This window comes from Phascolarctos cinereus, unplaced genomic scaffold (assembly GCF_003287225.1).
Source record: "Phascolarctos cinereus isolate Bilbo 61053 unplaced genomic scaffold, phaCin_HiC Scaffold_5;HRSCAF=322, whole genome shotgun sequence".
In the NCBI taxonomy this organism is placed as follows: domain Eukaryota; kingdom Metazoa; phylum Chordata; class Mammalia; order Diprotodontia; family Phascolarctidae; genus Phascolarctos; species Phascolarctos cinereus.
The window spans coordinates 354,528,918-354,554,271 of record NW_027555958.1 but is presented as its reverse complement, the minus strand read 5'-3'; positions in this window follow the sequence as shown (position 1 = coordinate 354,554,271).

Genomic DNA, 25,354 nt, shown 5'->3' with positions numbered 1-25,354 from the left:
CTGGGTCACACAGGAAGTATGGGGAACAAAAAATAGGTCAGTTTGATGGAAATTTAGAGGGATAAAGGGGAATAACATGCATAAGCCTGGATAGGTAGGCTGGAGGCAGATTGTGAAAGGCTTTAAATGACAAATGTAGAGGGGCTGATGGAGGGTGTTGCAAGCTTTAATAGCTTAAAACTACACTTAGATTCTTTGGAATTTGTCCTAGAGGCAAGAGGGAACCATTTGAAAACAGAACTAGACAGAATTCAGAAGATGTACTGCTAGTTTCTCTGTGAACTCTTCAATTTAGGCAGTCCCTCCAACAACGCAGATCCCAGCCCATCCATGTCTGCCCATCCTGTGTGGCTCTTGTCTATGTCCTTTCATCAGTTCACCCCTGGGGTCCACTGAATGTGCTGGAGGTCCTCTTCACTTTCTCTTAACATTATATAGAGACACCAATGGAGCACCTAGTTGCTTCTCATCTTCTTGACCAGCCCCTCTTCTTTCCTTTTGCATATTTCCTTGATGACATCTTCTTTAATATTCCTTGAAGACTGGTTGTAATATTGGTTATATGCTGCAGCCTGCTTATACTTACCATGTGCTTCTCCATGGCCTTTGGTGTGATACTTACTTTTACTTCCTTGGAAGTCCATGTTTTGCTGTCTTTTAGCAACACTATTAGAATATTGGTATTTAAAAGATTGGCTATTATTTTCATGTTAAGATTGGAGTCACTAAAGGAGCTTTGCAGTTTTCCAAAAGCAATCCAACCCATTTCCTTTCCAGTTCAACTCCAGGACCAAATCATTGTCCCTCTGAGTGGCCTGTCATGTGTGTGTATGTATACGTATATGTATGTGTATATATGTACATATATGGGTATGCATATATAGTGCATATTACTCACATATATCTAAAGTCCCACCTTCTGCAAGATGCTTTTGCCAATCCTCTTTACTGCCTCCCCTCTGAGACTATCCTGTATCTATTTTATTTATGCATTTTTATTTGCATATTATCTCCTCCGTTAGACTGTGAGCTCCTTGAAAGCAGGAGTTGTTTTTGGCTTTCTTTGTATCCCCAGCACTTCGCACAGTGCCTGGCACAAAGTAGACACTTAATAAATGCTAGTTGGCTCGCTCACATATAGATATGTAACCATACTAATGGATACACTCTATGCATTTTTTAAAAATCCAATTCATGTCATAATCTTGGGAATAGACATCCGACGTTCACTTAGTCTTTCCTGTATGGATGGTCCGTTCAAATTCTCTTGAGTTGTTAAAGAACCCTTCTAGGAGACTCTGCAGTCCTTCAGAGCTTGATGAAACCAAACTATTATTGTCTACAAACAGGTGCATCGGGAGGACCTCTCTGTCCACACACACACATGCACACATAAAAACGTCTTCAACTTGGACTCCCTGTTGCATCTCCTCCATCACATAGGCGAATGTCTTTGGTGAGTACATCACCCTGTAAGGAGAACAAAAGCACACCTAAGTTAATACAGACCTTTACAGTTTGACTTCAGCCTGCATTTCTTTGCTTATTGTACATTATTTTTCTTTAAACATTCTACGTTCCAGCCAAACTGTCCTACTTTTTGTTTGATTCACCTGCTGTTAGGAACAAAGTGTCTTTCAATGGGATTAGTTCTATTGTGATGTTTTTCAAGGACTCTTGAATGATTTTGATGTGTAGGTGGGTTGACACCTTGTAAAAGAGACTTTAAAACCGAGTTCTGCTCTACTGAACCAAATGCTTTTTCATAATCGTCAAAAAACAAATTAGCGCAATTGGATCTTGCATTCTCTGCATCATTTCAATCAGTTGTGAAATAGAAAAGATATGTCCTATTGTTGAATATTGTTCATAAGAATCTGCTTTATTCCTACTATCCTAACCTCAGATTACTTTAATGTGTTTACAGATGACTCGAAGATTTTATATAGATGGGAGAGGGGGCATATTGATCAGTATTTACCTTAAAACCCCCCACCAAGGTTTAAAAAATGTTAACTTAATAGTCAGCTCTTATTGCAAACATAGATTTATTTTCATAACAATATCAAGGGTTTCTTTTCAAATCATTAACTGAAAATATTTAAAACTTATTGGAGTTTATGTCTCAAATAGGAGTCTTATCTAGCTTGATATCCCCTCAATAGCATTCTCTAAAAGAAGTATAGGAATGATAGTGCGAGGTTTTGCTGTATCAGTCTGTAGAAAATGCCTGTACTCAGTTTCCCTGCCTCTTGTTTTTACTCAGCTCTGTAGCTTTCTCTGAGTTAGGTACAATGGGATACTGACTGGAGTCAGAAGACCTGGGGTCAACCCTCTTCCTGATGCCATACACCCCATGTTATCTTGGACAAATCACTTAGTTTCCCTGAATCTCAGTCTCCTCACCTGTGAGGTGATAGGATTGGACCATATAGTCTCTAGGGTCCCTTCCAGGCTAGATCTATGAGCCTGTAAAGTTGTGTTGATATGCACGTGTGCGCACACACACGTGTATAAAAAATAGAAATACACAATGCACATGTATATAAAGCACATACATATATAGATGCATGTGTATCCATATGGGCATAATGCATATATGTGTATGTAGATATACATACATGTATATGTATATATAAATGTATATCTATATCTATTTCTCTCTAACTATAGATCTACCTACCTACATATAGAGTGTGCCAAGTAAGTCTTGGCTAAGAATATCTGTATATAATTATAAATATGTTTGTGTGTTTATCTCACACATAGATATAAGCAATCATAACCAAAACAACATATTTGAAAACATATTAACACGCTCTCCACTGAGAACTGTCAAAGTGAACTGAATGGGGAAGCTATTTGAACCACTGAGGTAGTGTTGCTGCCCTTGTTTAAGTCAAGCTTGGCAGCTGGTTTCCTAATAACTGCAAGGTCTGTCCAAGTTCAGAGAGCCGTAACAAGTGCTCATGGTTGGAATTTTAAACAGTAGATTTCTTGATGACCACAGCATGGGGAACATAGGGAATACTGTGGGAGGGAGAGGATGGAACTAAGGCATGGTAGTAGTTGGGAAGATGTGAACATATAGTCAATAGGAAAATAAGCCGAGACAACCACTCTGTGACACAGAGATGAGGAAGGCAGGTAGACTAGTCAAAGGGAAAAATGGAACCACGGGCAGCATGGATCAAAATTATGAAGCTAGTTGAAAAAGAGAGGACGGGTCAGAGTTGAGACAATTTGTTTTATGATAAAGTCAGGATTTATAGGATCATAGATTTAGGGTGGTAAAGAATCTCACCTCTACCCCTTTCCTTTACAGATAAAGAAGTTTAAACAGGAAGAAGCTAATTGAGGTGGCCAGGGTCACTCAGTAGAGAATGTTAGAGGCAGGATTTGAACTGGGACCTTCAGATTTCAGGGCTAGTGTTATTTCTACTGAATCGTACTGTCTTCCTGGGCTCCTTTTGATGAGGTACAGTGGCCTTTTTCATTCCAACATTTTAAAGATGCCACAGTTCAGCAACCCTGGGCCTTCAGAACCAAGGTACATTGGTAAATGTTTTAAAATTGGCTTTCATGGCAGGGGAGGATGTACACGTGACTTGTTTTTAAGTTTAAATTGCATTTTATTAACATTTTCTTCACCACTTTCTTAAATTTAGACAATCAACAAAATAAATTTTGCCCTGAATTGTAGTGTTTGCTAATTCCTGAGGTATAAATGCTCATAATGAAAATTTAATGATTGGCTCTTGGGATACAATAAGATCAGACTCTAGCTCAACCCTGCTGATAACAGAAACATCCATTAATTTATGAAGCAGCCCATTTCATTGCTGCATAGTCCTAATTGTTAGGGAATTCTTCCTTGTTGTTCAGTCATTTCAGTCATGTCTGATTCTTTGTGACCCTATTTGGAGTTTTCTTGGTAAAGATACTGGAGTGGTTTGCCATTTCCTTTTCCAGATCATTTTACAGATGAGGAAACTGAGGCAAACAGGGTTAAGTGACTTGCCCAGGGTCACACAGCTAGTAAGTGTCTGAGGTTGGATTTGAACTTGGCTCTTCCTGATTCTAAGCCCAGTGCTCTATCTGCTCTGCCACCCACCTGCCCTGTTCTTCTTTACATGGAGATAAAATCAGCCTCCCTATAACTTCCATCCATGGGTGTCTCTGAAGTCACAGTGGATAAGTCTATGGCTTTCTCCATATGTGATAGTCCTTCAAATGTCATAAGTTCATGGGACTTTATCATCAGAAGGGCTCACAGCCACCACCTCTTCTAACCTTTACCTGAAAAGAATCACAAATCCTTTGCTTGAGGTCCTGTATTGATGGAAAATCTACTCCCACCAGAAGCAGCCTATTTCACTTTTGGACAACCCTAATTGTTTTGGACTGTTCTAATTGTTTTTCCTGATTTCAAGTTTAAATTTGCCTCTTGAAATGTCTATCTGTTGCTATTGGTTCTTATTTTCAAAGTGAAACTGAGCAAGCCATAACTTCTATATAAGAGCCTTTAAAGCACTTGAAGATACCTGCCATGTTCCTATTAGGCCTCTTCTCCATTCCAAACATCCCTGGTTCCTTCAACCACTCTTCATTTGACATAGACTTAAGGCCTTTGCCATCAGCCCTCTTCTGGGTGGTCTCCAACTTATTAATGTTCTTTCTAAAATGTGGACACAATATTCCAGAGGTATTCTGATGAGGGTGGGGAGCAATATCTACCTCTTTCTATAAACTATCACTTGTTTAATGTAGCCCAAGATCATGATATAGATAGATAGATAGATAGATAGATAGATAGATAGATAGATAGATGGATAGATAGATAGAGATATATAGATATATAAAACCATTGATGACTCATATTGTACTTGTGGTCCACTAAAAAGCTCCAGAGTTTTTTTTTTATATGAATTGCTGCTATCTAGCTATGCTTCCTCCATCTTGTATTTATTTGAAGAGAGCTGTAATAAACACAAATCATTTCTTAACCAACCTAAACACTCCTGGTTCCTTTAACTGTATCTCACATTGCATGGTTTCTTAAACTCCACCATTCTCATTTCCATCCTCTGATTATACTCAAGTTTATTATTCAGATAGGGATAGTGACAGACTAGGGATAGGACCCGGACCTGTGATTTAACTGGTATAGGGGACTCCCAGGTGAGGAAACTTTATCTACCAGTGCAGATAGGTGCCTTCTTTGCCACTTATAGTCTAAGACAGTTGCCTAGTACACTGAGAAATTAAGTTATTTGCCCATGGTCACACTGCCACTATGAGTCAGAGATAGCTATTTTGATTTTGAGGCTGACTCTCTATCCCTATACCAGATTGCCTCTCTTGTCAATATCTTTCTTAAAATATGTCCTGTAAAACTGAATGCAATACTCCAGATGTCTTCCATCCAGGGAAAAATACAGTGGGACCACACGTGTTCTTTTCTTGTCTTTCTCTCTATTTTTCCTCTCCTGACTGTGCTCTTACTTTGTGTTTTGGCTGTATAAAGTCATTTTGTAGTTAATTTCCTTGGTACAACTGAACCACAACCATCAGTTGTTTAAATATGTGACAGGCTGTAGAAAAAATAGTTAGCCTTCCTTTGAGATTCTGTTGATGATCTAAGAAAGTAAGGGAATAGAGACTTGATTGATCTGTCTGGTTCTTTAGGATTTCTTGAGTGTGCTGAGATCAACCATGAGTCTTATAATGACTCACAGGGCATCACTGACAATTCCCAGGACTGCAGAGGGTCTAAGTGTAAGAGTAAATTGGCTCAGGACGAAGAAGGGTTTTATACAGGTCAGGTAATGTACTGTATAGTGACACAATGATTTTAATATGGTCTAGACAGTCTATCTGAATGATTCAGGAAAACTACAGAATGATATAGTCCTTTTTCCTGCCTTGCTTAAATTGTCTTGGACTAGTAAGAAAATGGTGGTGATATGATGGTGGTAGTGATGGAGATGATGATGACTCAAAGCCTTTGTAGTTTTTAAGACTCTGCCAGAGCTTATACTCTTCTGACTTTGATTTTGGCACCTGGAGAAATGTCTCTGGACTCTTGAAGGTTATACCAGTTGAGGACCAGCTATAGTAGGGCCTTTCAAGCTGAAAAGCTTCAAGGATGGGCCCAACTGTATGTCTATTGTTCAAGAACCAAAACTTTTTCCCTTCCAGACTTCCCTATTATGGGTGGCAGCTAGGTGGTGCAGTAGATAGAGCACCAGCCCTGGAGTCAGGAGGACCTAAGTTCAAATCTGGCCTCAGACACTTGACACTTACTAGCTGGGTGACCCTGGGCAAGTCACTTAACCCCATTGCCCAGCCAAAAAGCAAAAATTAAACAAACTTCCCCATTACTCTTGAGGGCAACACCAGTCACCCAGGCTGCAACCTTGGTGTCACTCTCAGATCCTCACCCCATATAGCCAGTCTGTGGCCAAGTCTTTTCATTTCTACCTATACATCCCGTATATCTTGTAATATGTCCTCTTCTTTCCGCATACATAGCTGCCTCCCTATTGTAGGTCCTTGTCCTCTCTTACTTGGATTGTTGCAGGAGCCTCCTGATTGTACCACCTGCTTCAAATCACTTCCTACTTCAAGCCACCCTCTACATAATTGACAAAGTTATTGTTCTAAAATGTAGTTCTGCCCTTGTCACCACTCCTTCCCTCCATCTCCCCTCCTAACTCAATAAATTCTAGGGCCTCCTTATTATCTAAGAATAAAATATAAAATTCTTGGTTTGGCATTTAAGCCCTTAACAGCCTGGGTCCTTCCTACCTTTTTGGCCTTTCTACATTTTACTTTCCTGCGCATACTCTTAGTCTAGCTACAATGCCTTACCAGTTGTTTTTCACATACAACACTCCATTGTTGTACCCTCCCTGTGCCTTTCCCCAGATTATCCCCCGTTTCTGGAGTGCTCTTCCTCCTTACATTAGCCTCTTAGCTAATTGGTGGCAAAGCTGACTAGAACCTGAGACTAATGGTTTTGAGTATTTTTTTTCTAGACCATTTCCTCAGATTTTTTCAGGGGCAGGGAATCCCACTGGCTATCCTCACAGGGGACCATTGGGTCCTCTTCTTTTCTTGAGTGCCCAGAAATGGTGGTGAAAATGCCATTTCTAATAAGAATTTTAACATTTCTGGTATTTAAAAAATTTTAAATTAAGAAAAATCTTTGGAGAACTGACACCCTGTGAAATAACTGGAACCAGTCAATCCATAGTTCTGGAGGTGCACAAGACAAAAGTTAGAGATTGTTGCCAAGACAAGCCCAGGAAGTATATGAACACAATTACAAAACACTTTTTTTCACACAAAGTCAGATCTAAATAATTGTAAAAATATTAATTGCTCATGAATAGGCCGAGCCAACATAATAAAAGAAAGTTGTACCTAAATTAATTTGCTCATTTAGTGCCATACCAATCACACTACCAAAGAGTTATTAGTAACACAATTTATCTGGAAGGTGAATCCTGCCACATGTTTTTGTTTGCCTTTGTAATTTTGCTGCTTATTTGGTTTCCTTATAAGATGTAAAAACCAAAGTGTTCTTATTTCCTGAATATCCTAGATTACATATACTCAAGTAATATTATCTAGGAACATTGGGTATTCCTTCAGCTTTGTAAATAGTTCAATAAAAACTTTTAGGGACCTAATAAAAAATATCAAGAATATCAAGGGAATCACTAAAAAAATGTAAAGGAAGGTGGCCTAGCAGTCTCAGATTTCAAACTATTTTACAAAGTGGTAATCATCAAAATCATCTGATGCTGGCTAGGAAATAGAGTGGTAGATCAGTGGAGTAGATTGAATACACAATACACAGCAGTAAATATTCATAGTAATCTAGTGTTTGCTAAACACAAAGATCCAAGCTTTGGGGATAAGAACTCAACATCTGGCAAAAATTGCTGGGAAAACTAGAAAGCAGTTTGGAAGAAAGTAGACATAGACCAACATCTCCCAGTATATGCCAAGATAAGGTCAAAAAGGATAAATGATTTAAATATCAAGTCTAATATCATAAGTAAATTAGAGGAGAATAAAACAATGTAACTGCCAGATCTGGGGACAAGGGAAGACTTTAGGACCAAACGAGTTAGAGAGGATTATGAAAAGTAAAATAGATAATTTTAATTACATGAAATTTAAAAGGAAATTTAGAAGGAAAACAGTTTATTGGGGAAAACATTTTATTGTAAATTTCTTGGGAAAAGGCCTCATTTCTCAAATATACAGGGAACTGAGCCAAATTTATAAAAATAAGAGCCATTTCCCACTTGATAAATGATTAAAGGATGTGAACAGGCAGTTTTCAGATGAAGGAATCAAAGCTATCAATAGCCACATGAAAAAATGCTCTAAATCACTACTATTTAAAGAATCACAAATTATAACAGCTCTGAGAGACCGCTTCACACCTATCAAATTGGCTAATGTCACACAAAAGGAAAATGATAAATGCTGAGAGGTTGTGAAAAAGTTGGGACACTAATGCACTATTGCTGGAGTTGTGAACTAGTCCAACCATTCTGGAGAATATTTTAGAACTATGCTCAAAGGGCTATAAAACTGTACATACCCTTTGACCTAGAAATACCACTACTAGGTCTGTATTCCAAAGAGATCAAAGAAAATGGAAAAGGACCTATTTGTGCAAAAATATTTATAGCAGCTCTTTTTGTAACGTCAAAGAATTGGAATCAAGGGAATGCTCATCAATTGGGGCTGAATAAGTTATGGTATATGATTGTGATGTAATATTATTATGCTTTGAGAAATGACAAGTAGAACAGTTTCAGAAAAACCCAAGAAGACTTATATAAACTCATGCACAGCAAAGTGAACAGAACCAGTAAAACATTATATACAGTAACAGCAATTTTATAATGATCGAATGTGAAAGATTTAGATACTATGATCAAGATAATGATCCAAGACAGTTACAAAAGGCCCGTGATGAAAAATGCTATCCACTTCCAGAAAGAGAACTGATAAATTCAGATTGAAGCATACTCTTAAAAACTTTATTTTTAATTATTTTATTTTGTTTATGTTTTCTTTTGCAACATGGCTAATACGGAAATATGTTTTGCATGATTTTGCATGTATGATTTATATCAAATAGTTTGCCTTCTCAAGGGGGGAAGGGGAAGGAGGGAGAGAAGTTGAAACTGAAAATTTTAAGAAATGATTAAAAAAATTTTAATGTAATCAGGAAATATTTAATGAAATAAATAAAATTAACTTTTTAAAAAGAAAGTAATGCTTGTTTCAAGCCTTGAGAAAAAGTAGGGATTCTAGGAGGCTATTCTATGAGGATGAAACCTAGGTCCTTTAATTCTAATTCCAAAACCCTTACACTATAGCAAACTGACAATTCAAAAGGGTTAAAGTATAGACCGCACAACTCCACTGATCCCAGAAATCAGAATGCCTAATTGGCTCTGCACCCAATCTTTTTTCATCTAAAACATTTCCATATTAGTCATTTTGTACAAGAAGACTTGAATAAAAGGAAAAAGAGTGAAAAATAGCATGCTTCAGTCTGTATTCAAAGAATATCAGTTCTTTCTCTGGAGGCAGATAGTATGCTTCCTCATTAGTCCTTTGGAATTGTCTTGGATCATTGTATTGCCGAGAATAGCTAAATCATTCACAATTCTTCTTCAAACAGTATGGCTGTTATAGTGTATAACATTCTCCTGGTTCTGTTCACTTCACTATGCATCAGTTCATGTAAGTCTTTCCAGTTTTTCTGAAATCATCCTGCTTATCATTTCTCATAGGACAATAATATTCCATTACTATCATATACCACAGCTTGTTTATCCATTCCCCAATTGATGGGCATCACTTTGATTTCCAATTCTTAGCTACCACTAAATGAGCTGCTATGAATATTTTTGTACAAATAGGTCTTTTCCCCTTTTTGGGGGGATGTCTTTGGGATACAGACCTTGTAGTGGTATTGCTGGATCAAAGGGTGTGCACAGTTTTATAGCCCTTTGGGCATAGCTCCAAGTTGCTCTCCAGAATGGTTGGATTACTTCTGTATCCAGTTTGAAAAAAAACCTATTCCCCTCTCCTATAACTTAGCCATAACTCAAGGCTAGAATCACTAGACAAGCACCTATCAGTTAGTAGACTGAATTGCTTCCCAAGGCACAGGTTTCCATGGAAATTTGACACAACAAAGGTAGAACAGGGAACTTGTTTATTAGCTTTTTAATTTTTCTTTCAACCTTTGGGCCAATATCTCGTGGGCCATGGACATATTGGTTGGTATAATTGGGCTAAATTAGATATCATAGAATGGCATTAGCAGACCAATCATGGGAACCATTCCAACTAACCTGTATGAAATCTCAGCATAACAGCAGAGAAATGGATTTCCAGGACTGCAAGGCTCTTGTGTGCTGAATTCTTGATAGGAAACTATTGAGATTTTGAAGGAGCAAATAGAGGGAGCTATTGTGTGACCAATGTTAAATGCTGACAGCAATGTGACTAAACAGGTGATACAGACCTTCATGCTGATGTTTTGAAAGTTCTCCCTTGCAAGATATTTAGAGGCATTTTGAGTGAAAAATATTATCTTAACCATGAGGAGTCAGAAAAAAAAATCTGAAAAGCTGATTTAAATTTAAATTGATGAGAAAAATATTTCATGATGAGGAGATCATGAGGATAAAAAAAAAAGAGGAAAATACCAGAATTCATATCTCCTGGGAGATTATGGATAATGGGATTTTCAGCTTTATGGATAATGGGAAACAAAGGTTAATGGAGGGACTTGGCCTGGAATCCCTCATTATTTTGCTGACACCTATTCAGAACAACAGGGCCATGTACCACGTATTATAAAATGCAACCAAATGAAAGAATTTCCTTTACCACAGATCAAAGACTAATTTGTGCCTCAAGGCCAGAGGCCTATACAACCACCAAACTAGGTTAGAAGATGAGGAACTAGCAAAGCAAGAAAGTTCAAGCGATCAGCTTCTTTGTGAGTCTGCAGAGGGAGTGAGCGGTCAGTCTTGAGGCTCAGGGTTGAGGTCAACCATGTTAGAAGAAAATCTGAGGAATGAGGTTGTCTGGAGATGCAATCAAGCAGCCTCCAAAAGCAGTCAGTTATCTCTGGCAGTGAGCCTGAGTTCTTTCATGCACACTATTTAAATGACTTGCAGTAGATACAGTAGATAGCTGTGTGGTGCCTGGAGTCAGAAAGACACACCTTCCTGAGTTCACATCCAGCCTCAGATTCTTACCAGATATGTAACCCTAGGCAAATCACTTAATCCTGTTTTCCTCAGTTTCTTCATCTGTCAAATGATCTGGAGAAGGAAATGGCAAAACACTCCAGTATCTCTGCTGAGAAAAACCTAAGTGGGATCACAAAGAGTCAGACACAACTAAACAACAACCTTGTTTTTAACTACTTTGTATATACTTCTATTTATTCACTTTATTTTAATGCTGTATATGTTTTGATATGCATTTATTCCCCCCCATTAAAATGTAAGGAGACAGGAGGCAGGAAAAGGGGAAGACTAGGGGTACCTGGTGCAAGATGCATCTTGTTTTGTAAAATTGAAACCAGGCAGAACAGCAGATATAGAGTGGAGTGGGTGAAAGTCCAGTTTCTGCCCTCTCTAAAGGAAGTCATTAAGAAGTACTCCATCTCCATCCTTCCAATCAGAGGGGAAGTGATGTCAGTGTGAGGAAGTGGTATCAATCCAAGCTTGAGTTATAAGCCTAGTGGCGAGATTAGAGGTGATGAGCTTAACCTAGGAGCATCTTTCTGCAGAGTGGAAACCAAGGCGGGACAGTAGAGTGGAAGTGAGGAGCAGAGAAGAGGAATGAGGCAATGAAGGTCACAGAGGGGGTTAGGGGCAGAGCTGAGATTGAAATCTACTGGCCTTTCCAAAAAAAAGCATTGTGCAAATGATTGAGGATTCTCAGCAATCAGCTAAATGGGGACCAGATGAACACCTAAGAAGTTGTGGTGTCAAGGGTGAACTTACTTTTGCTCCTTAGCTCTCCTTACAACACCGGGGCCCAACAGAGCTTCTAATTCCTCTTATTGTTAATTACTTGGCTATTCTTTATGGGTTGTAGGGAGAGGGATTTGGGTCTTTTTTAATTTTCCACTCAATGGATTATCTATTTCTATTTCTCTCTTGCCCTGCTGTCCCTAAAATCAGTACATAGCCTTTAATTTGTCAAGGATTTCATTAAGGTATCTTGGTCCCAGAAAAACTGAGTCATGTACTCTCTAAATCTCATTTTTCTTACCTGCAAAATCTCATGTATTTGTGTTGAGGAAACTACTTTGTAAATCCAGACTATAAATTTAAATTATTATTATCATTGTTATTATTCCCAACATTTTGCCTGGATGAATTAACAGAAAATTAACTTTTACGTTATGATTGTTGGAAATTGCCCAAATTGTTGGCATTTGTTTTTATGTCAACATTTCAAAGGACCCATGATCTCATCAGCCAGTATACTCGCCTGCATGGCAAATCCCAACTCACACTGGCCTCCTTGTCCTGTGTGCTGCCTGTCCAGATCCTTCCAGTCCAATGCTACAAGCGGTTATTAAGTGGCTTGTGTTGGGGCCATAAAGACAAAGAAGAAAAACAATTTCTTCTCTCGAACTCTAGGTGTGGTTAAATAATTTTCCAAATATTGTGACTTCTAATAATAGGATGGGGGGGAGTATAGTAGAGACAAAGAGAATTGTTTTGGGACCTGAGGATGTCGTCAAACATAGGCTGGGCAAAGGCAGAGCCTTGATTATTCATCAGCTTGATGACCTATTCATCTGTGCAAATAAAGGAAGAGCTGAAAAAGTCCCTCAATCTGGGAGTAGACATTTAGTGGAAGGTGAAACCAGAGTATAACCTTTGAAGTAAAAGAGTTCAATGTACTGTGGCCTCTCCCAGAGGGTGGATACAGGGATGCCATTCTGGAAAGGAGATTATAATCACTGACATTGGTATAAGGGCTTTAAAGTTTGCAAAACCTTTAGTTTCCTCATCTATAAAATGGGGATAATGATAGTAGCTAATTTTCAGAGTTGTTATCAGGATCAAATGGGATAATATTTGTAAAGTGCCTTGCAAAACTTAAAGTACTATATGACGCTATTTTAATGATGATGATGATGACATTTGAGCCTCATGGCAATCCTTTGGAGTAAATATTATCATCCCCATACCAGATGAGACAAGGTACTTGCTTCTGGTCATAAAACTAGGGTTTGGGCAGGATTTGAATCTGGCTTTTCTGGATTCTAGGTCAAATACTCTATCCACTATGCCATGTTGCATCTCATGTCAATAATCACTATCCTCATGGCATGTAGGAGGAACTAGGCCCAGCCACTAGGGAGGCAGTGTGGTCCAATATAAACAACACTGACCTGAGTCTGTCCTAAAGCCCTGTCTCCTCCTACCCCTGAGACCTTGGACAGGGCTGTTAGGCTCTTAGGCCTTGATTTCTTCTATAAAATCAGACAATTAAACCAGATGACCTCTGCTTGTTCTTGAAGAAGGACCTTAATCAGCTAAAATTGGAGGTAAGATGTCCAAGCTTAACCAAATGAATGTAAAGAAAAGTTACAATAGCTGAGTAATGAAATAAGTTGATGAGGTTAGAGGGGGATGGCTTAAGGACAGGAATATGCTGGTAAGTGTTTAACAACCAGCCCTGGGAGTGTGTGTGTGTGTGTGTGTGTGTGTGTATATCGGGGAGGTACACACTTTAAAGTTTAATCTGTTTTATTAGCATTTTCTTCATACTTTAATTCTAGAGACAATCAACAGAACAATAAATCAAACCCTGGTTTGTAGCATTTTGTTAATTTGTAAGGGGCAGCTAGATGGCATAGCTGTGGATAGAGCAACAGGCTTGGAATCAGGAAGACTCACCTTCACGAATTCATATCCAGCCTCACTTACTAGCTGTGTGACCGTGGGCAAGTCACTTAACCCTGTTTGCCTTAGCTACTCATCTATAAAATGATCTGGAGAAGGAAATGGCAGACCACTCCAGTATCTGTGCCAAGAAAATCCCCAAATGGGGTCACAAAGAATCAAATGTGAGCGAAATGACTCAATGACAACAATGACAAGGTATAAATGCTCAGACTCAAAACTTAATGAGTTTGTTCAAGCTGGCTCCGGTATACCCTCTAGTCAGGCCATGCAGGCAGACAGGCAAGAAGCATTTATTAAGTACCTACTATGTGCCAGTCACTGTACTAAGTACTAGGGATACAAAGAAAGACAAAAAGGCCCTGCTCCTAGTCTAATGGGGGAAAACATGTGAACAAAAATATATACAAAATAAATCAGGGATAATCTCAGAAAAGAAGACACTATGACTAAGAGCTATTGGGAACAGGTTCTTATAGAAAGTGGGACTTTAGCTGAGACTTGAAGGAAGCCAAGGAAGCTGGGAGGTGGAGATAAGGAGGGAAAGCATTCCTTGCTTGGGGGAAACCAGAGAAAACTCTCAGAGTTAGTAGATGGAGTATCTGGTCTGAGGAATGGGAGAAGACAACACAGAAAAAGAGAGCAAAGAGGGGGGCCCACAGGAAGAAGGTGCTGTGGGCACAGTGGCAAAGTCCAGAAAGTCAGAAGCCAAGAAGGGAACGAAGGTTGACCAGCCTTGGCCCTTCCCCAAGATGGAGGACCAGGAAGGAACTCACCAATTGGAGGAGGCCATTATGGCGGAGGAAGGTTCTAGATAGAAAGCCACAGAGATGGATGTCCCAGGGTGAGGAAGCCACAGGTGATGAGGGAAGTTGCTGGTCAGATGGCAATTGAGACACGATGACAAAGTCTGGAAACACTGATAGTGTCTGGAACCATGGAAATCAACATAAGGTGAGAGCAGGAATACCTCAAATAGCTAGGTTCCTCAGATCCCAATGGACCATGTGATTGAGATGCAGGAGAGGGCTGAGCTGGCATGCTCCACGCCATCAACAGAAGCTTAGCTGCTATCTCCCATGTGAAGTTTTTCCATATCACCCAGTTTTCAGAGCTGTTTCCCTCCTCAAGTGGTCTTACAGTTACTTCTCTATGTCTAAATCATAACCCACCAGTAGAATATAAACTCTGTTAGGGCAGAGAGCATTTCATTTTTTTTCCTTTGTTTCCCCACCATCTCTATCACAGTTCCTTGTACATAGTTGTGATTTCATAAGTTCAGAGACCTCACTACCAAAGTATGCCAACACTTTATTTGCAACTTTGTCTTAGAAAATTGCCTTGAGCACTGACAAGTTAAGTGACTTGCCTGACTTGCTTTCTAAGTCAGAGACAGGACTGGAATGCAGGTCTTCCTGGCCTCAAGGCTAGCTCTTCATCCACAACACCACATTTCTTCTGCGTGGTACACAGTGAGTACTTATTAAGTATTTGTTGAACTGAAAGGAATTGGAAAGATAAATGCAGAGAGACAAGTACTTTCAAGCAATAATCTGTATTTTCCCTCATAACTTTCTCAAATTTCCTGCATTTAGGACGATGGTTTTCTTTCATGATCTTTCCATATCATCCCATCTAGACTTCTGCTGACCCATTCACCATGTACCGTCTCCACTTATATCCTTGTTATCTGTTCATACTTGTCCATCTGTTGTGACTGGGCTCCCTGGTTCTAAGCTTGACAAGCCCTGGCCCCTGGCTGGGGCAGCTGGTCATTAATCCCCTTCTGCTGCATAGCACAGCCAGGGGAGAAACCTCTGAAGATCAGATAGGAAATGGTCTTTCTTATACAGGGAGCCAAACAGCACAGTGGAAATAGTCACTCTGGAGTCAGTGAACCTGGCATCAGATCCCCCCCTCTGTTATGGATCTACCTGTGTGATCTTGGGAAAATAATTAAATTCTCTGGACCTCAGTTTATTGATCTGTAAAAGGAGGAGGTTGGCCTGAGGTCCCTTCCAGCTTTATAGCTCAGGTCCCTGTGCGGTATGCATGGGTAAGATGTTAATGGAGCCTTTAAAACCTTCATGAAGGCTGAGGTGGGCAGGGTGGAAGCGGAGGAAACAGCTTCAAGGTCTTTGCAGGGTCACCTGAAATCCCTAGAAGCAAACTTTGGAGGGTCAGATAGAAAAGTATCTTCTGGAAACCAGGAGAAAACTTCTTTGCCAAGAAAACCCCCAAAGGGGTCACAGAGTCAGACAACTGAACAACAACTGAACAACAACAGCTTCAGAAACCAGAAGGACGGTTTGCCTGCATTATTGGCAGGTGTGCCTCATCAAGCCTTCAATAGACACCCCCCCTAACCCCACCCCCATGCTGTTCCACACCAGATGTGGCCAAAACAGAAAACTGCCTCTTCTGTCTGGCACCCACACAAATATCAACTTTCCATTCATATTCTTAAAATAGATAAATCATCATCTATGATGATTGACATTTAAACAGGACTCTTCATCTCTTTGGGGCTCTGCTCCTTCACATGTAAAACAAAAGGATTGCAATAGATGACCTCCAATTTCCCTTTTGGCTTTAAATCCACAACCCTACGATCCTACCAAGCAGCTTTGCTAATTCTTCTTACCTGTTGTGGATGGCAGCTTTTAGGAGTCACATACAGACACTGTCCCTAAATACATTTTTAACGCATTTGAATAATTATTAAAACAAAGAATCGCTACAAACCGTAGCAAATTCCAGGATTGCATAAGCAAATTATGATCTGCTGCTGAGATGCACTTATGAGCATATCTAATTCAATGTGTGAAATGAATGGTTGAATCCATGCTGTGATATTAGGAACTATCTAATGCACAAGGAAATTGTCCTGGGTAAAGGTAAAAACGGCCTGAATAAATTGTTCCCTCCAAATTGTAACAACATGAAACATATCAACTATGGATTTGTCATTTCCTGTTGTGTGGTACAGCCCTTGGAGAAAAATGCAAATATAATTATTATGCAAATGCAAATAAAATAATTGCTCTTTTTAAGGGGTGATTCCTCTGTATCCTTTCCCCACCTCCCCATGTTTCTCTTTGTTGTAGATTAGCTGTCATCGTTACTATGAAGATACAGGGATGTGAAAACATATCCTTACATATCTAGGAAAGAAAAGCAGAAGGCCTTAGCTTATGTTTTTTGGAGTCACTTTCATCATCCTATTTCCCCTTCACTGAACCAGTCTGTTCTCCCTACATTCTGTCTTCATGGCCAGCTTCTGAGGCAGCTAAAGAGGACACACCCATTACAAAGTCATTGCATGTGATATCAATATGGATTCCTTGTCTTAGAGGGCAAAGTGTTGGATTTGGAGTGGGAGCACCTGAATTCAAGTCTTCGCTTTACCTCACCCACCAGATGTTTTATTTTCCCACCTGAAAAATGAGACTCTGGGACTGGCTCCTTTCCAGCTATAAATCTTTGATCCTGAGACCCTTACTGAAGTCACTAGGTGGTGAAGTGGATAGAGTATTGGACTTGGAGTCAGGAAGACCTGAGGTTGAATCCAGTCTCAGACACTTCCTAGCTGTGTGACCTTGGGCAAGTCACTTAACTTCTGTTTGCCTCAATTTCCTCAACTGTAAAACAGGATGATATCAGCACTTATTTGTAAAGTTGCTGTTAGGATCAAATGAGATAATATTTCTAAAGCACTTAGTACAGTGCCTGGCACATAGTAGGTGGTACATAAAGATTCATTCTCTTCCCCCTTCCCTTCCCTCGCTATGTGACCCTGAGTTAGGGTTGGGGAAACAGTCTCAGTTTCCCCATTTGTAAAACAGGGATAATAATAATATTTATCTCACAGGATTTCTGTGAAAATCAAATGAGATTTTCTATATGTATGTACATATATATAATCTTTCTATATATATATTCGGTGTTTTATATATGTATATTTATATATATCTATATGTATGCATGTGTACATATGTGTGAGTATATACACATAGCTACACACATATCACTTTGCAAGCCTTAAAGTGCTGTATAGATGCTATCTATCAACTTAAGACCTGTCATGAACCATCCCAGCTAACTTGATATGAGTTATTCAGAACATACCATTCTGGTTACTTTGGTTCTCCTGACAAGCCTTAAAGCAACAAGATACTATTAGTTATGGGAGGTAGGGACATTGTGGATAGAATGCTGGATTTGAAAATCTGGGTTAAAATCCCTTCCACCTGTGTGGTCTTAATCTCAGTTTCTTCGTCTGTAAAATGGGGATAATAATAACAATACAGGCTTGGTGTACGGTTCAAATGAGACCTATGTATAATGTACAAAAGTGAAGTGGGAAGAGCAGTAGGTTTAGAGGTTAAAAGATTTGGTTTCAAATCCCAGCTCTGCCACTTACTACCTGTATGATCTTGGGCAAGTCATGCAAATTTCTCAGTATTCAGTTTACTTATCTTTAAAACAAGTTCATTAGATTAGATGACTTCTAAAGATCCTTTCAGCCTAAAACCTGTGACCTCAAAAGGCTCAAAAACCTTAAAGTACTATATAAATATCAGTTGTGATTTTCATCATTATCATTATTGATATTATTGATCCACTGCAGGCCTCCCCTTCTTTTTCTCCAATTTCCCTGGAGACAGTTCCTCTATTTTGATGTTTTTGCTTTCCATACTGAATGTCAGGGCAAAGTCTACTGGTTGGACTCCACTAATGAGTTAATTAACGACAGAGAGGGCCCATGTTGAAGAAAGATAGATCAAATTTCCTGCTGCTCCTAGCCCCGCAGAAGAATGACCTGCTGTTCATTTCATACTGAGCAGAATAGAATCTGACTACATTATTGGATTGGCATGTCCAAATCTTTACACTCTCCCACTGTTCAAAACAAAACTGTCTGAAGGAAGAACCATTAAAATGCTATTAGAAACTGTAGGCAATAGTTACTCGAATTTATAAACCTGTACTGTGAGTAATGAATATGGAAGGTAGCAGGATTCTTGGTTACTTACTAAGGGTTTCCCTCCCCTGCACATCCTCCGCCCACCCCCTACTCTACCAACTTTAGTGAAATAAAATGCCTATGAATTTGTCCATTTGTCTATCTCTAAAACATGTGGGAAGATGACTCACTTCTCTAATAGGTATTTACTTTACTTCTGGTTTTGAATTTTTCTGTGTGAATTCCTGTTTTCTGATTCACAGGTACATTTTTCTCTTTCATTCAGTTTTCTTCACCCGTCAGATTTAGCAGAGCTCCGAGCAAATGAGATCATTGATAGTTCTTTCCTCTCCCTTCATGCAGAAAATTTGACTCTGATCTCACCCAATCTGACTAGAGTCATTTGCTGAACTTATTGAGCCATTAAAAATAACTTCAGTTGGCACTGTAACTACAAGAGCCTTTTAAATCTAGCAGGAACTCCCCAAGAATTCACTAATCCTCTTTGAAGTGGCAGGGAGCTTCCTACCTAGAAAAGAGACATAGTTTACAGGAGACAATGAGAATCTGATGTTGCTTATTAATTCTGGATTCATAGAGATATGGCAAATGATATGTCAATTTCACAGATGGAGAATCTCAGGTAGAGAATTAAATTTCGTGTTGAGACAAAACTTATATGGTGATACAAGCAATTAAAGCAATAAAAATTTTCAGAAAATCTCAGCTAGATGAGAATTGGAGCCCTGTTCATCACTGGGATGGTCCATGTCTCCTCCCTATTTGGAAATCATGTTTAATGAACTTAAGATGAACAGTTATGATGTATAGCCATGAATTACCACCTCTTAAGGGGGAAAACCATTTTAATATACTTGCTGCAGGGGGACATTATAATTCTGACCTATTGGGAGGTGTGTCTGTTATTCATAAGAAGCTTAGTTATTATAAAGGCTGTGTGTGTGTGTGTGTGTGTGTGTGTGTGTGTGTGTGCGTGTGTGTGTGTGTGTATGTGTGCGTGTGTGTGCGCTATCATTAGCCCTAAATAATAAAATACTGATCTTAAAGGCAACATATGTTGGAGCCAGCACTTTCTCATTCTGTAGTCCATTAAAATGGTTAGTTCCTTCTCCTTAATAACAAAGTAGACAAAGCAGTGGGAAATTAGCTGAAGGGAAGAAAATGAGCTAGAAATGGAATGAGCTATAAAAAGGAAGAGGAAAATAATGACTGAAGAGGAAGGAAGAGAAGAAAAAAGAAAAAGACAAATTAGTCATAATATTATTTTAAATGAAAATTAGTTCAATGAAGAGCATCAAATTACTATATGCATAAAATATACACATATTCATCAGATTCATAGAGACCTACATTGACAAAGTAATCAGTGGATAGATAATAAATAGATACATATACTTTGTTCAGTTATTTCAGTCATGTCTGACTCTTCATGACCCCATTTGGGGTTTTCTTGACAAATATATTGGGGTGGTTTGCTATATCCTTCTCTGGCTCATTGTACAGATGAGGAAACTAAGGCAAAGAAGATTAAGTGACTTGTCCAGGGTCACACAGCTAGTAAGTATCTGGATTTGAACTCGGGTTTTCATAACTCCAGGCCTGGTACTGTATACACTGTGTCACCTAGCTGCTATGCACACACATACATACAACATACATATGTGTAAGATGTATAAAGACATGTGTACAAAGATATGCGTTCAAACATGCATGTGTGAGCTATGTTACAATGTAATACATGTATAAGATAAGTGTGACATGTGTGATATATAATACATATGCATACCACAGTATAACACAGTGTAAGATGTATCATTACATAGACAACACATGAGTACAAGTGGTACATGCATGCATGTTACATCGACATCACATGTGTATAAGATATGTGTTGCGTACATAACATGTATGAGATGTGTTACATAGATACATATATTCATTTATATACACATAGATAATCAATAGATAGATCCATCCATCCATGCATAGATAATCATTAGATAATTAGTAGATATAGATTTGGGCCAATCCTTTTTTTCCCCCCACAATGGACCTGTAACTTCCCAGGAGTAGAGAACTTCTGATGTGGACACTCCTACAGTTGCAGACTAGCAATTCATCTGTTAGAGTTAGAATCTTAGAGAGAGGTCTGGGACATGGAAATAAGTGATTTACCCACCCAGGTTCATGCAATCAGTATGCACCAGAGGTAAGGCTTGAGCTCAAGTTTTTCCAGTTTCTACTCCTCTGACAATTTATGACACCACAGTGCTACTTCCCAATAGGAATTGTGAGCCCTGGGCTCCATTCTATGTCCTGTCTCCTGTTTCACTGTGTGTGTGGTGATGCTAGCATAGAATCGATCAGCCAGGTGTGTCTTCCATTGCATGAGACTTTCTAGTCCAACTAGCATAGAATCGATCAGCCAGGTGTGTCTTCCATTGCATGAGACTTTCTAGTCCAACTAGCTGCCTTGCTATACCTTGTTTATGACATTCTACCCACTATGCCCATCCCTCTACACAGGCTGGTCCCCTATGCCTAGAATATTCCCCCTCTTCTCTACTTTTTAGAATCCTTGGCTTCCTGCAAAGTTGAGCTCATAATCTACCTCCTACTTACCTTCTACTTCCTATAGAGAGCCTTTCCTGATCTCCCTCCCAAAACTGCTAGTTTGCCCCCCGTGAAATTATCTTACATTTACTTTGCATGTACTCATATGTGTGCATGTTGTTTCCTTGATAGAATGGAAGCTCCTTGAGGACAAGAGATATTTCATTTTTGTCTTTGTATCCCCAGAAGCCGGCCCAGTACCAGACCAGGCTTGTTGATTGATTGACAATGTCTGATTGTAGTCTGATCAGACACTACACTCCAGTTTAGTCATCTCTGCTCCAGGTTCTGGTTTTCAGCTTGGTTGGTTCAAATACTCAGTTCCATCATTTATCCTACAGACTGACATATACTGGATGCATGACCCTGGCCAAGTCATTTAATTTCTCAGTGATCTAAGCAATTTTTTTTTTTTAAAGATGATCTCCCTATCTTGCCCAGGCTAGAAATGCTGCTCATAGGACTCTACATGCCATGGACTCAATTGTCCCTCCTTAGGCAACCTGGTGCTGGACCCACCAATCCCAGGGCCTCAGCATATTAATGCTGAATTTTATACAGACACCTAATCGGTTTAGCCTACTTCAGTTCAGAACTATTTAGCTCAAGAGATCTGACAATCTCAGCCTCACCAATAGAAGGAAGCCAAGCCTAGACAACTAATATTTTAATTAATAAAATTACAGGTCCAATTCCTCTCCTTTCTGTATCTCACTGTGGGGAACTGATTCACAGTGACCATATTCAAAGAGAATGGATTAATGAAAGAAGAAGCCAGTATATGAATTTACCACATAGGGTTTGCTTTCCCAAGGACCTGAAATACTTGTGTTCCTTATAGAGACTATACAGGTGCCTCAAGTATTGTCAAAACTGGGAAACTAAATTCCTTATCAGCAGGTTGCTTTTATATGTGTTGAATCAGAGAGAAATGAAATTGAAAAGAAAAATCTTTTAGGAGAGATTTCATCTACCTGGGCATGTTATCATAGATTTCATCATTTAATAAAAGTCATTCACATATGTAGAGAGTTTTAAGGTTCATAAAGCTTTCCCCCCACAACTATCCTGAGAGGCAAATAGAACAAATGTTATCTCCATTTTACAGCTGAGGAGGATGCAACTTGGAGAAGTGCTCATTTAGCTAATGTCAGAACTCAGGCTTGTATTTAGATCCTTCCAACTCCAAATCCAGTGGCCTTTCCCTTCCCAGATTTGTCCTCACTTTCTAGACTTCAGAATTATGCCTCCTCTCCTTTTGGCTCATCCTGAAACTTCCTTCAGTGCCTGGGCCTCCTCACATTGGAGTGGTTTTAAGGCATTTTTCTCCTCCTTAGCTTTTTTGGACTTCTTTTGGCATTTGGGTTAGTCTGTTTTTTAAGTGTTATTTTCAGTATTTTTCTGGGTCTCCTTTAGCAAGCTGTTGACTAGTTTTTCATGATTTTCTTGCATTACTCTCATTTCTCTTCTCAGTTTTTCCTCTATTTCTCTTACTTGTTTCTCAAAATCCTTTTTGAGCTCTTCCATGGCCTGAGACTGATTCATATTTTTCTTGGAGGCTTTGGATGTAGGAGCTTTGACTTTGTTGTCTTCTTCTGGTTGTATGTTTTGATTTTCTTTGTCACCAAAGAAAGATTCTATAGTCTGACTTTTTTTTGCACAGTTTGCTCATGATCCCAGCCAATTACTTGAATTTTAAATTCTTTGTTAAGGAAGGGGTCTACTTCTAGTGTGGAGAATGTACTGTCTCAAGCTTCGAGTGTTTTGTGCAGCTGTTTTCAGAGATACTTCTAGGGACCTGTAAATTTTCAGTTCTTCCAAGGTGGTATGATAAGGGGCAAGGTGTTTTCTCCTTTCCTAGCCTATGCTCTGGTCTATGAGAGATGACAAGCACTCTTTTCTGCCTTGGAACTGTGAGGAAGATTCTCTCTACACAGCCACTACAAGCTCCACCACGTCAGCACTCCTCCTCACCCCAGGATTGCTACCCAGAACTGTGACCCAGATCCAAGGCAAAGCAAGAGAGTCCTGCCTCAGCACCAACAAAGAGATCCCTGCAATACCCCTCTGATCAGCCACTCAATTCCCCTCAGTCTGTGGGCCTGAAGCTCTGGAGGCAGCTGCTGCCCCAGGGCCATGAGCATGGGGACTGGGGCTGACACCAAGCTTCTGTCTCACCATGGTCACAGACTTTTCCTACTGACCTTCTAAGTTGTCTTTGCCATTTGTGGGTTGAGAAGTCTGGAAAATGCCACAGTTGCCCATGATTCAGTCCTCAGAGGGCTGCTCCAGGTTTGCTGAGGCCTATTTTGCCTGTTTTCCTCTTCCTGCCTGGCACAATATACCTTTGTGATCAACCATCCAGGCTGTCTTGGGCTGGAAATTTGTTTCACTCTGTCTTTTTGTGGGTTCTGCTGTTCTAGAATTTGTTTGGAGCCATTTTTTACAGGTATTTGGAGGGTTTGGACCTATTATCTATTGAGCTATACCTGGGACTCTCCTAGGTAACCTACCTCTCCCTGGCAAGTCACCCTAACCCTAACCAATGAGAGAGAGAGAGAAGAGAGAGAGAGAGAGAGAGAGAGAGAGAGAGAGCGAGCTACGATAAAAAAAAGAGCCTAGATATCATCTTTCAAGAAATTATCAAGGAAAATTGCCATGATATTCTAGAACCAGAGGGTAAAATAGAAATTGAATGAATCCACCAATCACTTCCTGAAAGATCCCCAAAGGAAAACTCCTAGGAATGTTGTAGCCAAATTCCAGAGTTCTTAGGTCAAGGAGAAAATATTGTAAGCAGCCAGAAAGAAACAATTCAAATATTGTGGAAACACAATCAGGATAACACAGGATTTAGCTGCTTCTACATTAAGGGGCTGCAGGGCTTGGAATTTGATATTCCAGAAGGCAAAGGATTATAGCCAAGAATCACCTACCCAACAAAACTGAATATAATCCTTCAGGGGAAAAAATGGATATTCAATGAAATAGAGGACTTTCAAGCATTCTTGATGAAAAGACCAGAGCTGAATAGAAATTTTGACTTTCAAATACAAGACTCAAGAGAAACATGAAGAGGTAAACAGGAAAGAGAAATCATAAGGGACTTACTAAGGTTGAACTGTTTACATTCCTACATGGAAAGATGATATTTGTAACTCATGAGACCTTTGTCAATATTAGGGCAGTTAGAGGGAAAAAATATACAGATAGATTGATAGATAGAGGGCACAGGGTAAGTTGAAGGTGAATGGGTGATATCTGGAGAATTAAGGGGTGAGAGAGGATTATACTGGGAGAAGGAGAAAGGGAGAGGTAGAATGGGGTAAATTATCTCACATAAAACAGATAAGAAAAGGCTTTTACAGTGGAGAGAAAGTGGGGGAAGGTGAGAGGGAATGAGTGAATCTTATTCTTATAGAATTTGGCTTAAGGAGCCAATTGGGTATGGAAAGCTATCTCACCCTACAGGAAAATAGGGGGGAAGGGAATAAGAGAGCAGGGAGATGATAGAGGGAAAGGCAAATTGGGGGAGGGGGTAATCAGAAACAAACACTTCTGAGGAAGGACAGGCTCATAAGACAGAATAGAATAAATTGGGGGGTGGGATAGGATGAAGGAAAATATAGTTAGTTTTCCACAGCATGAGTACTATGGAAGTGTTTTTCATGTCTACACAAGTATAACCTGTATCGAGTTGCTTGCCTCCTCAATGAGGGTGAGTGGAGAGGGAGGAAGGGGGAAAATTTGGAACCCAAAGTTTTAA